At 40.3% G+C, this 12,720-nt stretch overlaps 1 non-coding gene across 1 annotated transcript; it reads left to right on the top strand.

Moving 5' to 3' along the window:
- Positions 1 to 339: 339 nt before the first annotated feature.
- LOC150039696 (U6 spliceosomal RNA) lies at positions 340 to 444 on the top strand. Its single transcript, XR_016534259.1, has one exon. It is a non-coding gene; the product is annotated as a U6 spliceosomal RNA (small nuclear RNA).
- Positions 445 to 12,720: the final 12,276 nt, after the last annotated feature.

The raw sequence follows: 12,720 nt of genomic DNA, 5'->3' as shown, positions 1-12,720 counted from the left end.
TGCCCAACACTGGTGTTGGGGGTGGGACTCCCCCTCGCAGCGCTGACTCAGTGGAAACTTGGAGCCTGTGGGGCCTTGCTGTAGACAGTGCTCCAGCAGCCTCTACCTCTGCCAGGGTGGAACCTAAGCACCTAACACCCTGAGGATCTAGGATGACAGTCAGATGCCAGTGGCTCCCAAAGCTAACCTTATCTTTGATTTAGAAACTCTTTGCCAATAACAGTTCAGTATGAAATAATGGGATATAGTAATTAGATAAAAGTTAAGTGGACATATGTGAGAAATTTACAATTTAGAAATAATGTCAGGAATCAAATCTGTTTACACTAGTATAAACAGTAAAACACTTAGGAATAAATATATCCAAAATGAACGATACAGGAAAGATTGCCATGGCTCCTGTGCAAGGATGACATCCAAATTCGTGAAGCATTCCATATTTTTGTATATATATATATAGATAGATAGATAGATAGATAGATAGATAGATAGAGATAGATAGATAGATAGATAGATAGATAGATAGATAGATAGATAGATAGATAGATAGATAGATATCATTGTTTCTTTGGAATAGAATAGGGAAGGGAGGACAACAAGATGATTAGGAGGGGTGGGGGTAGGAAATGGAGACAAAAACCATGAGAAAGGTAGCAATGTTAGTGAAGTAATATACTTTAAAAATATATCCAAAATGTTACCTTGAACAATGAAAATTACAGTGCACAAATAGTCTTGAAAGCATCCCAGTTTTTGCCTGATCTGCTTGCCTCTGAGGAATGTTGGGTTTTTTTTTGGCCAGTCCTGGGTTTGAACTCAGGGCCTGAGCACTTTCCTTTGACTTCTCAAGGCTAGAGCTCTACGACTTGAGCCACAGCACCACATCCAGCTTTGGCTCAGGAATCAAACCTGGGTCTTCGTGCATGCTAGGCAAGCACTCAAACACTAGGCTAAATTCCCAGCCCGTGGAATTTGCTTTTAAGGAAGGGAATTGTTAGTTTGTATAATTATATTTGCTGTGAAGTTCAAGTCGATATATTCAAATATGCTCTATGTTCTCCATTTTCATGTGGAATAGGTCAGGTTTTCAAAAAGACCCATTGAGAAACCATGTACTCAAGGACTGAATATCATGTATGAATGTTTCTTCCCCAATATTTCATGATCATGTTGTGTGTAAAGGATCATCAAAAATCATAATAAGCTGGGCCTGATAGCTCACACCTATAATTCTAGCTACTCAGGACGCTGAGAACTGACGATCATAGTTCAAAGCCAGCCTGGGCACTAAAGGCCATGAGATTCTTATCTCCAATTAACCACTAGAAATGTATATCTGGCACTGTGGCTCAAGGGTAGGATGATTGCCTTGAGCTGACGAGCTCCGGGACTGTGACCACACCCAGAGTTAAGCCCCACACATGACAAAAAATTATAATAATCCTTTAAGAGAGAAGCACAGGATCTTAGATATGAGGGAGACAAGAGATCTATCCCAGCCAGGAGTGATGACTCACACTGCAATTCTAGCTACTCAGTAATCAGCTGAAGAAATTATTGAAGAAAAGTCAAGGCCAGTACTTTTTTCCTAGAGGTAGAGTCCTTGCCCTGTACAAATGAAGACCTGGGTTCAATTCCTCGGTACCACATACACACCAAAAAAAAGCCAGAAGTTGTACTGTGGCTGAAGTGGTGCAGCTCTAGCCTTGAGAAAGCTCAAGGACAGTGCTCAGGCCCTAAATTCAATACCCAATACTGTCAAAAAATTAATTTAAAAATTTTGATTTATTTAATAAATCAATTTCCCAATAGGACAGGTCAGTGATCAGGAGAGCCATCCCATATAACTCTAGAAACAGGCTGAGCGATGGTCAGCAATAGGTGGGTGACAAAAGGGAATGGGAACTGACCCCAGCCACTGCTTTGGGCTTCCCTGGGCTGGGGCTGCCTCATGGTTCAGTGCCCATAGGAAGGTCCAGAGTCTTTTGCCTTGCCCCCTGCTCCTCAATTCCAGGACCCAGATGTCTTTAATGCCGAGGATGGCTTTGAACCCTGATTCTAATATCTCGGTCTCCAAAGTAGCTAGGATTACAGGCATGAGCCAACAGCACCTGCATCAAGGCTACTTCTACTGTTAGCATCTTATTTATTTATTTTTGTGGGTCATGGGGCTTAAACTCACCCTGGGTGTTGTCCCTGAGCTCATCAGGTCAAGGCTACCACGGTACCCTTGAGCCAAGCCACACTTCCAGTTTTCTAGAGGTTAATTGGATATAGGTGTCTCAGGGTGTAAATGTGTGAGAATTAATGCACCTACAACTTGGCGCATGTAACTGTAACCCCTCTGTACATTACCCCGACAATAAAAAGTAAAGTTAAAAAAAGTCTCATGTTCTTTTGTACCTGGGCTGGACTTGAACCTTGATCTTCAGATGTCAGCCTCCTGAGTAGCTAGGATTATAGTTGTGATCCACCAGGACTGGCTCCATCCAACCATTTTGTATCTTCCTTCACTCCTCATTTTTTCCTTTACTACCAGAATTAAGTTTAACAAAAGCATGTCTTAATTGTGTGGTAAAGCTATCTTCAGAGAAATGGAGAAAGGGAAAGAAGTGAAGGCAGATAGATATTGATCCTCCTGAGAACGTTACTTTCAACCTCCAAAACAGGGAGAAAGCACAGGTACTTCATATCATCCACACTGGTGTTTTACTGTAACTCAAAAAATGTAATCCTAGCTACTGAGAAGGCTGAGATGTGAGGATTGATCTTCACAGCCACCCTGGGCAGTAAAGACCACTAAAGAATAAGAGACTCTTATCTCCACCTAATCACTAGAAAAAGGGGAAATGGGGCTATGGTTCAAGGGGCAGGGTGGTAGACTAGATCTGAAGAGCTCAGGGAGAGTACCCAGGCCAGGACGTCAAACCCCATGACCCACCCAAAAGAAAAGGTGTTAAGAGAGATTTGTCTTCTGTGCACATTTTATAATAAGCATGAAATTGCATCTTCTATTCAAAATTAAACTCTATGTAGTATGTCATTTCTATAATGCATGGACATACAGTGGGAGACTTTAGAGGAGTAGTGGAAAAATGGATGCCTTTCACATCCTTGGCTGATTAAAATCATTGAATATTTGTTCTGTTTGCTACTTTTCTTCTAGCAAATCTCTTTTCTGATGAATACTGAGGCGTGCCTTCTAGACGAAAGATTTTACTCCATTGTTAGAGTAATGGGATTTCCCTGTCCTGTGTGTTTTATAAATACAGAGCCATGAACTCTTAGTAAAGGACATTCCACAGTTGTTATATTGAAACAATTTCTCTCATGTGTTTTCTTCTCTAAACTAACGTCTGACTTCTTGAAAACATTTCACGTGTGCTCGTGGCTCAAGCCTGGAATCATAGCTTCTCAGGAGGCTGAGATCTGAGGATCGTGATTCAAAGCCAGCCCTGGCACAAAAAGTCCAAGAGACACTTATATCCAATTAACTACCAGAAAATAACTATTCTTACATCCAATTAACTAGCCAACAAGTAAAGTAAAAAACAAAAACAAGGGCCGGGAGTTTGGCCTAGTGGTTAAAGTGCTTGTCTAGCATGCATGAAGACCCGGGTTCGATTCCTCGGTACCACATACATAGAAAAAATCCAGAAGTGGTGCTGAGGCTCAAGTGATAGAGCTATAGCCTTGAGAAAACCCAAGGGTAGTGCTCAGGCCCTGAGCTCAAGCCCAGGACTGGCAAAAACCCAAATAAACAAAAAAAAAAACAAAAACAAACAACTGTCCACATTTGTTTCACTCATAGGATTTCTGTCATGTGGAACCCTGAACTGTGCCTTCTGAGTGAAAGACTACACATTTGCTACATTCATAAGCCTTCACTCTGTGTGGGTACCCTGATGCAAACCGAGTTTTCATCTAGGAAGTATTCACATATATTATTAGTCTTAAGGTTTCTCATTGGTGAGACTTCTTTTATAGTTGCTTAAGTGTCATATATATGTGAAGGACATTGCACATTGGTTACATCCATACAGCTTTCTATTCTTTGTCATCTCTGATTATTAGTAAGGACTTACTCTGGATGACAGAGTTTCCACACTCATTCATAAGGTTTTTCTGTTTGTCTCTTCTGATGGTTGCAAGGTCTGCCTTCCTGGTGAAAGGTTTTTTGCATTAATTATGTAATGTTTCTCTCCTTTGTGTACTCTGAGGATTAGTAAGGTTTGCCTTCCGAGTGAAAAATCCTTCACATTCATTAAAATTCATAAAGTTTCTGTCTTGTGTGTGTTCTCGTGCGTATTAAGGATTGCTTTCCAGGTGAAAGACTTTCCCCATCTGTTACATTGATAACGTTTCTCTCCTGTGTGTGTTCTCTGATGCAAAGGGAGCTATGACTTCTTTCTGAAAGAATTTTCACATCTGTCACATTTTTCTCCACTTTGTGTTTTCTTATGGGCATTAAGTGCTGACTTGTGGGCAAAAAACTTTCCACACCTTTTACATTTATAAGGTTTCTCTCCTGAGTGTGTTCTCTGATACAAAATGAGCTATGACTTCATTCTGAAAGACTTTTGACATTTCTAACATTCATATGGTTTCTCTCCTGTGTGTGTTGTCTGATGATTAGTAAGGCTTGTCTTCCAGGAGAATGACGTTCCACATTCATTATATTCATAAGGTTTCTCTCCTGTGTGTGTTCTGCGATGGAGTGTAAGTCTATTTTCCTGGTGTAAGACATTCCACACCTGTTATATGTATATGATTTCTCTCCTGTGAGTATCCTATGATGAGCAATAAGGTATGCCATCAGGGAGAAGGATTTTCCACATTCATTACATCCATAATGTTTCTCTCCTCTGTGTGTTCTCCGATGATTATTAAGGCCTAACTTCTGGGTGAAAGACTTTCCACATTTGTTGCATTCATATGGTATCTTTTCTGTATGAATTCTCCAGTGTCTCCTAAGAGCTGATTTCTAGGTGTATGTTTTTCCACATCTGGTACAGTCACTTGTTTTCTTCCCTCTCTCTACTACTGCGTGGGTATTGTGAGTAGACTTATCATAGTCATCTCTAAGCTGGTTATGTTTATTGTCAGAGTCTCCCACAAAAACCCAATTCTGCTTAAAAAATATGCTCTCTGAGTTTAAAACCTTCCCTTCTTCACCATATTCAAAATACTTCAGCTCATCAGAACACTCAAATTTTGATCTAAAATGCTCTGAATATCTGAAGGATTCTTCAACTACAGGAGGCACACCTGGCCTAGATGCAGCATGTATGTCATCAGGCTCACTGTAAAGGAGTGTGTTCTGACACTCACTGAATTCTTCAGTCTTCATCACTAAGGAATCCAGATTATTCCTATTCGGCTCTGCCTTACATTTTGAACTCAAATCAAATGTTCTCACTAATCTCCCTCTTTCTTCCACTGTATAACTATTGGTGACTGCTGCTTCACATAGACATCCAACTGAATTTTCCTGGCAGGCTGTAATTATGTCCTTCATTTCTTGGATATCTAAACGAGTTACAATGAAAAAAAAAGACAAAATCATAAATAAGATTCCAAGTTTCTTTAATGTGAACACATTTGCTTTCTTTACATTTGTTTTTCATTTATTTACTTATTCATTTATTTACTGTGGGTTCTGGTAGTTGGACTTCAGCCTGGGTGTTGTCCCTGAGCTCTTCAGCTTAAGGCTACTACCCTACCCTTGAGCCAAGCCCACTGCCCATTTTCTCCATATTAAATGGAGATAAGAGTCTCAGGTCCTTTTGTGCCTGGGCTGGCTTTGAAACTTTATCCTCAGACCTCAGCCTCCTGAGTAGGATTAAAGGTGTGAGGCATCGCACCTGGCTTTTTTTTTGTTTTTGGTTGTGGGGCTTGAAGTCTGGGTCTGGGCACTGTCCTTGAGCTCTTCAGCTCAAGACTACCACCCTACGTATGGAGACACAGTGCCACAACCTGTTTTCTAGTGGTTAATTGGAAGATAAGGGTCTCAGACTCTTTAGCTCCCAGGCTGGTTTGAACTATGATCCTCAGACATCAGCCTCTGGAGTAGCTAGGATTCCAGGTGTGAGCCACCGTGCCAGGTCAAGGTAGGCATTTTCTCCCACCCTAACTTTAGGACTTTAAACCATCACAAAGAATTCCAATATGTATTGGTAGAGTTTTAAACTGAGTACTTACCATCTACCTATAGAATCCTCATGGTTGTGTTTTTCAAATACTATTTTGATTTACCATGGGAGAATAAGCTCTTTCCGTTATTTTCTTGGAATATGTATATATTGCTGCTTTCCTTCTCAACCATTAAGTGAAGAACACGAATATTTTCTAGATTCAGATACCACTGGAGTATTTTATGCATCTCCTTGCCTTTTACCTAAGTGGTAATGGTTTCTGAGAGTAAAGATTTATACATGAATCTCTTCAGTACTAACTTCTCACTATCAATTTCTTCATGTGGGTCAGTCCTATAATCCTACTCAAGGTTGAGATCTGAGGACTGTGGTTCAAAGCCAGGCCGAGCACTAAAGAACATGAGACTCTTATCTCCAAATAACCACCAGAAAACAGGAACGGGGCTTTGGGTCAGGGGGAAGGTAGGGCAGTAGTAGCCTTGAGTTGAAGAGCTCAGGGACAGTGCCCAGGCCCAGAGTTCAATCCACAGGACCCCCCAAAAAAGAAAAGAAAAAGCCAGAAGTGGTGCTCTAGCTCATGTGGTAGAGTGCCTGCCTTTAGGAATGTTCAAGAATAATGCTCAGCCCTGAGTTCAAGACCAAGGACTGGCAAAAAAAAGTCAGCAGTACCCAAGGTTCCTTTCCCAGCCTTTGCAGCAGTAAGGAAGGGAAAGTGGTTTGGTACTCCAGTCTCTTAACCCTCTTGAGTTGTCTGTTTTATCCCTTCCATGGCCAGCTCTCAGAGTGTTGTCAGGGTGGAGTTCCAACCTCTCAGAATTTTCTACCTTTAGCTCAACTTCAGGGCTCCCTACAAGAAAAATAATTAATTAATTAATTAACTAATTAATTTTGCCAGTCCTGGGCTTGAACTCAGGGCCTGAGCACTGCCCTTGGTCTTTCTAAAGGGTAGAGCTCTACCACTTGATCCACAGCACCACTTCTACCAAGGAATCGAGCCCAGGACTTTGTGCATGCCACGCAAGCATGCTGCCACTAGCTCAAAGTCTTGGTTCCCCTATAAGAAATTTCTATGTACCACATACCAATACTCAGCAAATAATTTGATTTCTCCTGATTGTATTGCCTTTATATGGCCTAACCTCATTTGATGTGGTGCTGTAGTTTTGTTTTTTCTTTTCATTACATTTGAATATTCTAATCCACTCCCAGTGTAAGTTAGAAGCCATTATTGATACATTTCTAGATAAAAAATTTTAAAATGGTTCCAAACACTTAATTTGTAATTTCAACTGGAAAGGGGACATATACACAATTTATATCCCTGATGTATTTTACAGAATCCAGATTTTTCCCTATTCTTTCTTTTTGGTGGGTCATGGAGCTTGAACTCAGCCTGGGCACTGTTCCTGAACTCTTCACCTCAAGGCTACCACCCTACCCTGGAACCAAAGCCCCACTTCCCATTTTCTAAAGATTAATTGGAAATAAGAGTCTCAGGTCTTTTTGTGCCAGGCTGGCTTTGAACCTTGATCTTCAGATCTCAGACTCCTGAGTAGCTAGGATTACAGAAGTGAGACACCACACCCACTCTGCCCAGCTTCCTAATATTTTTATTCTTTTGCCAGTCCTGGGGCTTGAACTTGGTCTGAGCACTGTCCTTGAGCTTTCCTCAAGACTAGTGATCTGATACTTGAGCCCAAGCACCACTTCTGCCTTTTTCTATGTTTGTGGTACTGAGGAATTGAACCCTGGTCTTCATTCATTCTAGGCAAGCACTCTAGCACTATGACAAACTCCCAGCCCTCCCCCCCCCGATTCTTTTTGATGATAGATCTTTTCATGTAGTCTAGGATGGCTAGAAATCCTTCTTGAGTTTCTCAAGTTCAGGGAGTATAGGTGAGTCCTATCCTGTGTATTTGTTTCTTGGCTTTTTATGGATCATGGGGCTTTATCTCTACCTGAGCCCTGTCCCTTACCTCTTCAGCTCAAGGCTATCATACTACCTTTGAGCCAAGCACAACTTCCTGTTTTCTAGAGGTTAATTGTTGAGTAGAGTCTCAGGTCATTTTGTGACCACGCTGGCTTTGAACCTTGATCCTCAGATCTCAGACTCCTTAGTAACTAGAATTTCAGCTGTGAGCCATCATCCCCCGCTTAATATTCTCCTTTGAAAAGTTTGTTATGTAGTAGTTATAATCTATTCCAATAGTTTTACAGTCTTCTTCATAAAGAAGTATCCAGAATTTAAATTTCACATATATTTTGCTACTACTAGTTTTTGTAGTAAATTTGTCCCACAGCTGACCTTTCTCTAACATTACCCCAGTATATACAGAACAAAGGCCATCCTCAGTCTGAACCATTAGTGCTTCTGAAAAAGTAAAACATGCAATAAACTTGTTGTAGTAGTATAAAACAGGAAGAAAAAATTTCTTGCCAGTTGTTGTGGCTTATACCTGTAATCCTAGCTACTCAGATACCAGGATGATATTTGAGGATTTAATTCGAAGCCACTAAAAGTCTATGAGACTCTTATCTCCAATTAACCAGTAAAATATGGGAAGTGGCTTCCTAGATAGGGTGGTAGCTTTGAGTTGAAGAGCTCAGGGACAGTGCCCAGGCTCAGAGTTCAAGTCCTATAACCCACAGAAAAAGAAAGCAAATAAATTTTTCCCATGTGATCATAATGCCAGACATAGGAAATTAATATGCTGGATGCACTTAACTATATTGTTACTTGATACCCCAAGATTTTGCAATATTCTCACAGTACCACCATATGACATAATACAATGTAGTTTCTTTTCAATGGGATAATTCCATTTATAACCTAAATATATTGCCACCCCCATTTGTCAGTACTACAATTGCTCTACCACAATAGACCAGAAGCCATTAACCATTTTCTGGTGGGAATTGAAAATAAGTCTCATGGAAATTTGTGCCAAGCTGGCTTGAACCATGGTCCTCAGATCTCAGTATCCTGAGTAGCGAGGATTATAGATGTGAGCCACCAACACCTGGCTTCCTTTTCTTTCTTTTTTTTTGGTGGGGCATGGATCTTGAATTCTGGATCTGGGTGCCATCGCTAAGTAATTCAGGTCAATATTTTATGTAAGTTAAAGCATTCATGTAGAAGAACAAAATTCCAAAATTGGTGTGCTTATAACTCAGGGCTAATTACTTGATGGACATGTTCCATTACACAAGCTGGTGTCATTTGATGATGTAGCTGTGGATTTCAGCTGGGAAGAGTGGCAGGATCTGGACAATGCTCAGAGTACCCTGTAGAGAGATGTAATGCTGGAGACCTACAGCACCCTGGTGTCATTAGGTTAGCAAAAGTCAAATTAACTTGAAGGTCAAGTGCTTTTTTATTTTGTAGATACGTGAATATTTATCAAACTTTCCATGCTATTTAAATGTAAGATTCCAGGCCCTGAGAAATATCGTTTCTTTCTAAAGAAAACCTAAGATAATTTTATTCTCATTCTTCAGGATACCTAATCAGCACTTTGACAAAAGTTCTAAATTGTGTTCCCACTAATGGAGACGGTCTTTCCAGGAAACCTGGTACTAGGTGCCATGTTTCATGCCTGTAGTCTTAGCATCCAGGAAGAAGAAAACTGAGAATTCTAATTTGAAGCCAGCAATGTCAGAAACGTCCCCATGAAACTCTTTAACTCCACTTAACCCCTCAAAAACTGTTAGTGGAGGGGCAGGAGTTTGGCCTTGAGGTTGAATAATTGCCTAGCATGCATGAAGACCCATGCATGTTAGTGGAGCTGGGACTCAAACTGGTAGATTTCTACCCTTGAGCAAGCGAGATAAGTTTGTGCCATACATCTGGCAAAATATATCCAGAGCTGGGGAAAAGTCAACCATGGAAACAGTGAGAAGTGAGAAAAAAGATTTAAGAGCTACCTTGTGAGCCAGATATCTGAGACCGAAAACGTACATGGGAGAGAATCCTCGTATATGTACTGAATGTGAGAAATCTTTCAGTAATGAAATATGCCTTACAATACCTCAGAGCAAATCTCCTGAGATGTCTGATGAGTATATTAAGTGTGAAAATTCAATTTCTGAGAAGTCAAACCGGACGTTCCAACCTCGATCTCCAACAGAAGAGAAACCTTACAAATATGAGGAATGTAAGAAAATTAAGCCCAGAATTCAGCTCTCAGCAGGCATCAGATATCTCACAGAGAAGAGAAATCTTATCAATGGGATAAATGTGGGAAAACTTTCAGACAAAAGTCATATCTCACGTTGCATCAGAGAAGAGACACAGGAGAGAAACCTTATAATGTAACAATTGTGGAAATTCCTTCACAAAGTAGTCACATCTCAACAGACACAATACAATTCACACAGGAGAGAAACCATATGAACGTAGTGAATGTGGAAAGTCTTTCAGACAGAAGTCTTCCAATTTGCAACAGAGAACACACACAGAGAGAAACCTTATGGTGTGATAACTGTGGAAAGTCCTTCACACGGAATGCATATCTCATGACACATAATATAATTCACACAGGAGACAAACCTTATGAATGTAGTGAGTGTGGAATGTCTTTCAACTGGAAGGCACAACTCCATGTTCATCAGAATACACATACAGGAGAGAAACCTTATGAGTGTGACAAATGTGGAAAGTCCTTCACAAGGAAGTCACATCTCAACACACATAATACAGTTCACATAGGAGAGAAACCATATGAATGTAGTGAATCTCTAAAGTTTTTCAAATGGAAGGCACAACTCCGTGTTCATCAGAATACACACACCTATGAGTGCAACAATGGTGGCAAGACCTTCAAGTGGAAGTCATATCTCGGAAGGCATAACAGAAACCACCAATGTGGAAAGACCTTCATGCAGAATTCACACCTCAGCAAGCATAAGAGAATTCATACACATGAGAAAACTTAGCAATGTAATAAATGGGAAAGATTTTTTAGTCTTTGGAAGAAAAAGCAGCTTGCATCACAGAATGAACCCAAGATAAAACCCTTAACCCAGAAGGCACACCTCTGGATGTGTCACTAAACACATACTGGAGAGAATCCTATGATTTAAATAAAAGGAAAAGTTTTTCAAGAAGTCATACTTGAGATTGCATCAGACAACACACACAGGATAGAAACTGTATGAATGTAATGAATGTAGAAAGTCCATCTCGAAGGCATGGCAGAGTGTAGAATGCACATAGGACAAAAAAACCTCATGAACATTACAAATGTGGGAAGTTTGACCTGGAAGGCATACCTCTGTGTTCATCACAAACCTGATTCCCATAGAAGAAAAGAAAAGTAATGAATATAACAAATGTGCAATGACTTTTAATCAGAAGTCAGTCTTCAGTAAATTTCAGAACATATATAGGAGAGCAACTTTGATCAATGGAAAATATTTAACTAGATATAGAATCTCTCTTTATATAGAATCTCTATATGTAAGCATGAGAGGAAGTCTTCAGAAGTCAACCTTCAGCAAGTATTAAGAGCACTCACCGAAGAAATAATTATAATGCAGGAAAACCTTTGTCAGAAACCTCTATAAGAGCTACCAATGTGGCTTAGTGGTAGAGTGTTTACCTAGCAAGCATAAAGACCTGGGTTCGATTCCTCAGTACTACATAAAAAGAGCAAGGCAGAAGTAGCACTGTGGCTCAAGTGGTAGAGTGCTACCCTTGAGCAAAATAAGCTCAGGCCCTGAGTTCAACCCAGAGAAGAGAGAGAGAGAGAGAGAGAGAGAGAGAGAGAGAGAGAGAGAGAGAGAGAGAGAGAGAGAGAGAGAGAGAGAGAGAGAGAGAGAGAAAACAAATTCTGAAGTATACAGAGACATCCTTCATGGCAGAAGTAAGCTAGGTATAATGGGAAACCAGTCTGTAGCCTTGGGCACTAATGAGCGAGCATTTCCCATGTGTTTAGTAGTGAAGTCCCTTAATATTATCCAGAGGAATTGGACACAAACGATGGGCATTAGCACTTCAGGCTTTACAAGTAATTAAGAGAGTGAAGTTGTTGACTTGTGTCTTTTATAATAGGGAATGGTTGGTGAAGCTAATTTTATTAACTCAGTAATAAGAGTTCTGGCCCATTGAGACTGAGGTCAGCTAATCTCCACGATGGTCTTGGGAGTGATAGATGGGGAAAGACTGTCACAATTTGAGCCAAGGACCGGAGAGCATCAATTTCTCCACTGCTCCCGTAAAGTCTGCTGTGTGTTGGTCCATGCATTAAAGCACAAATTACTTACTATATCAAATTCAATTTTTGAATGGAAGGTATGATGGAAGATACTCCTCCTTGTTTATTGCAAAATTAGCACAGTAGGAAAATGATTTTCATCACCTTTTGCCTCAAATTATGTATGAAACATTTAGAAAACATGTAAACACATACTTCTGGGGATATATATATATATATATAGTGTGTGAGTGTGTGTGTGTGTGTGTGTGTGTGTGTACACAGTTGTTCAGCTTGTACTCAGAGCATAAGCACTCCTTAAGCATCTTTGTCTATGCTAATGCTTGCCACTTGAGCCACAGCTCTACTTC

This window comes from Megascapheus bottae, unplaced genomic scaffold, assembly GCF_031878675.1.
Source record: "Megascapheus bottae isolate mThoBot1 unplaced genomic scaffold, mThoBot2.hap1 HAP1_SCAFFOLD_62, whole genome shotgun sequence".
In the NCBI taxonomy this organism is placed as follows: Eukaryota; Metazoa; Chordata; class Mammalia; order Rodentia; family Geomyidae; genus Megascapheus; species Megascapheus bottae.
This window is presented reverse-complemented; position numbering and strand designations above follow the sequence as displayed.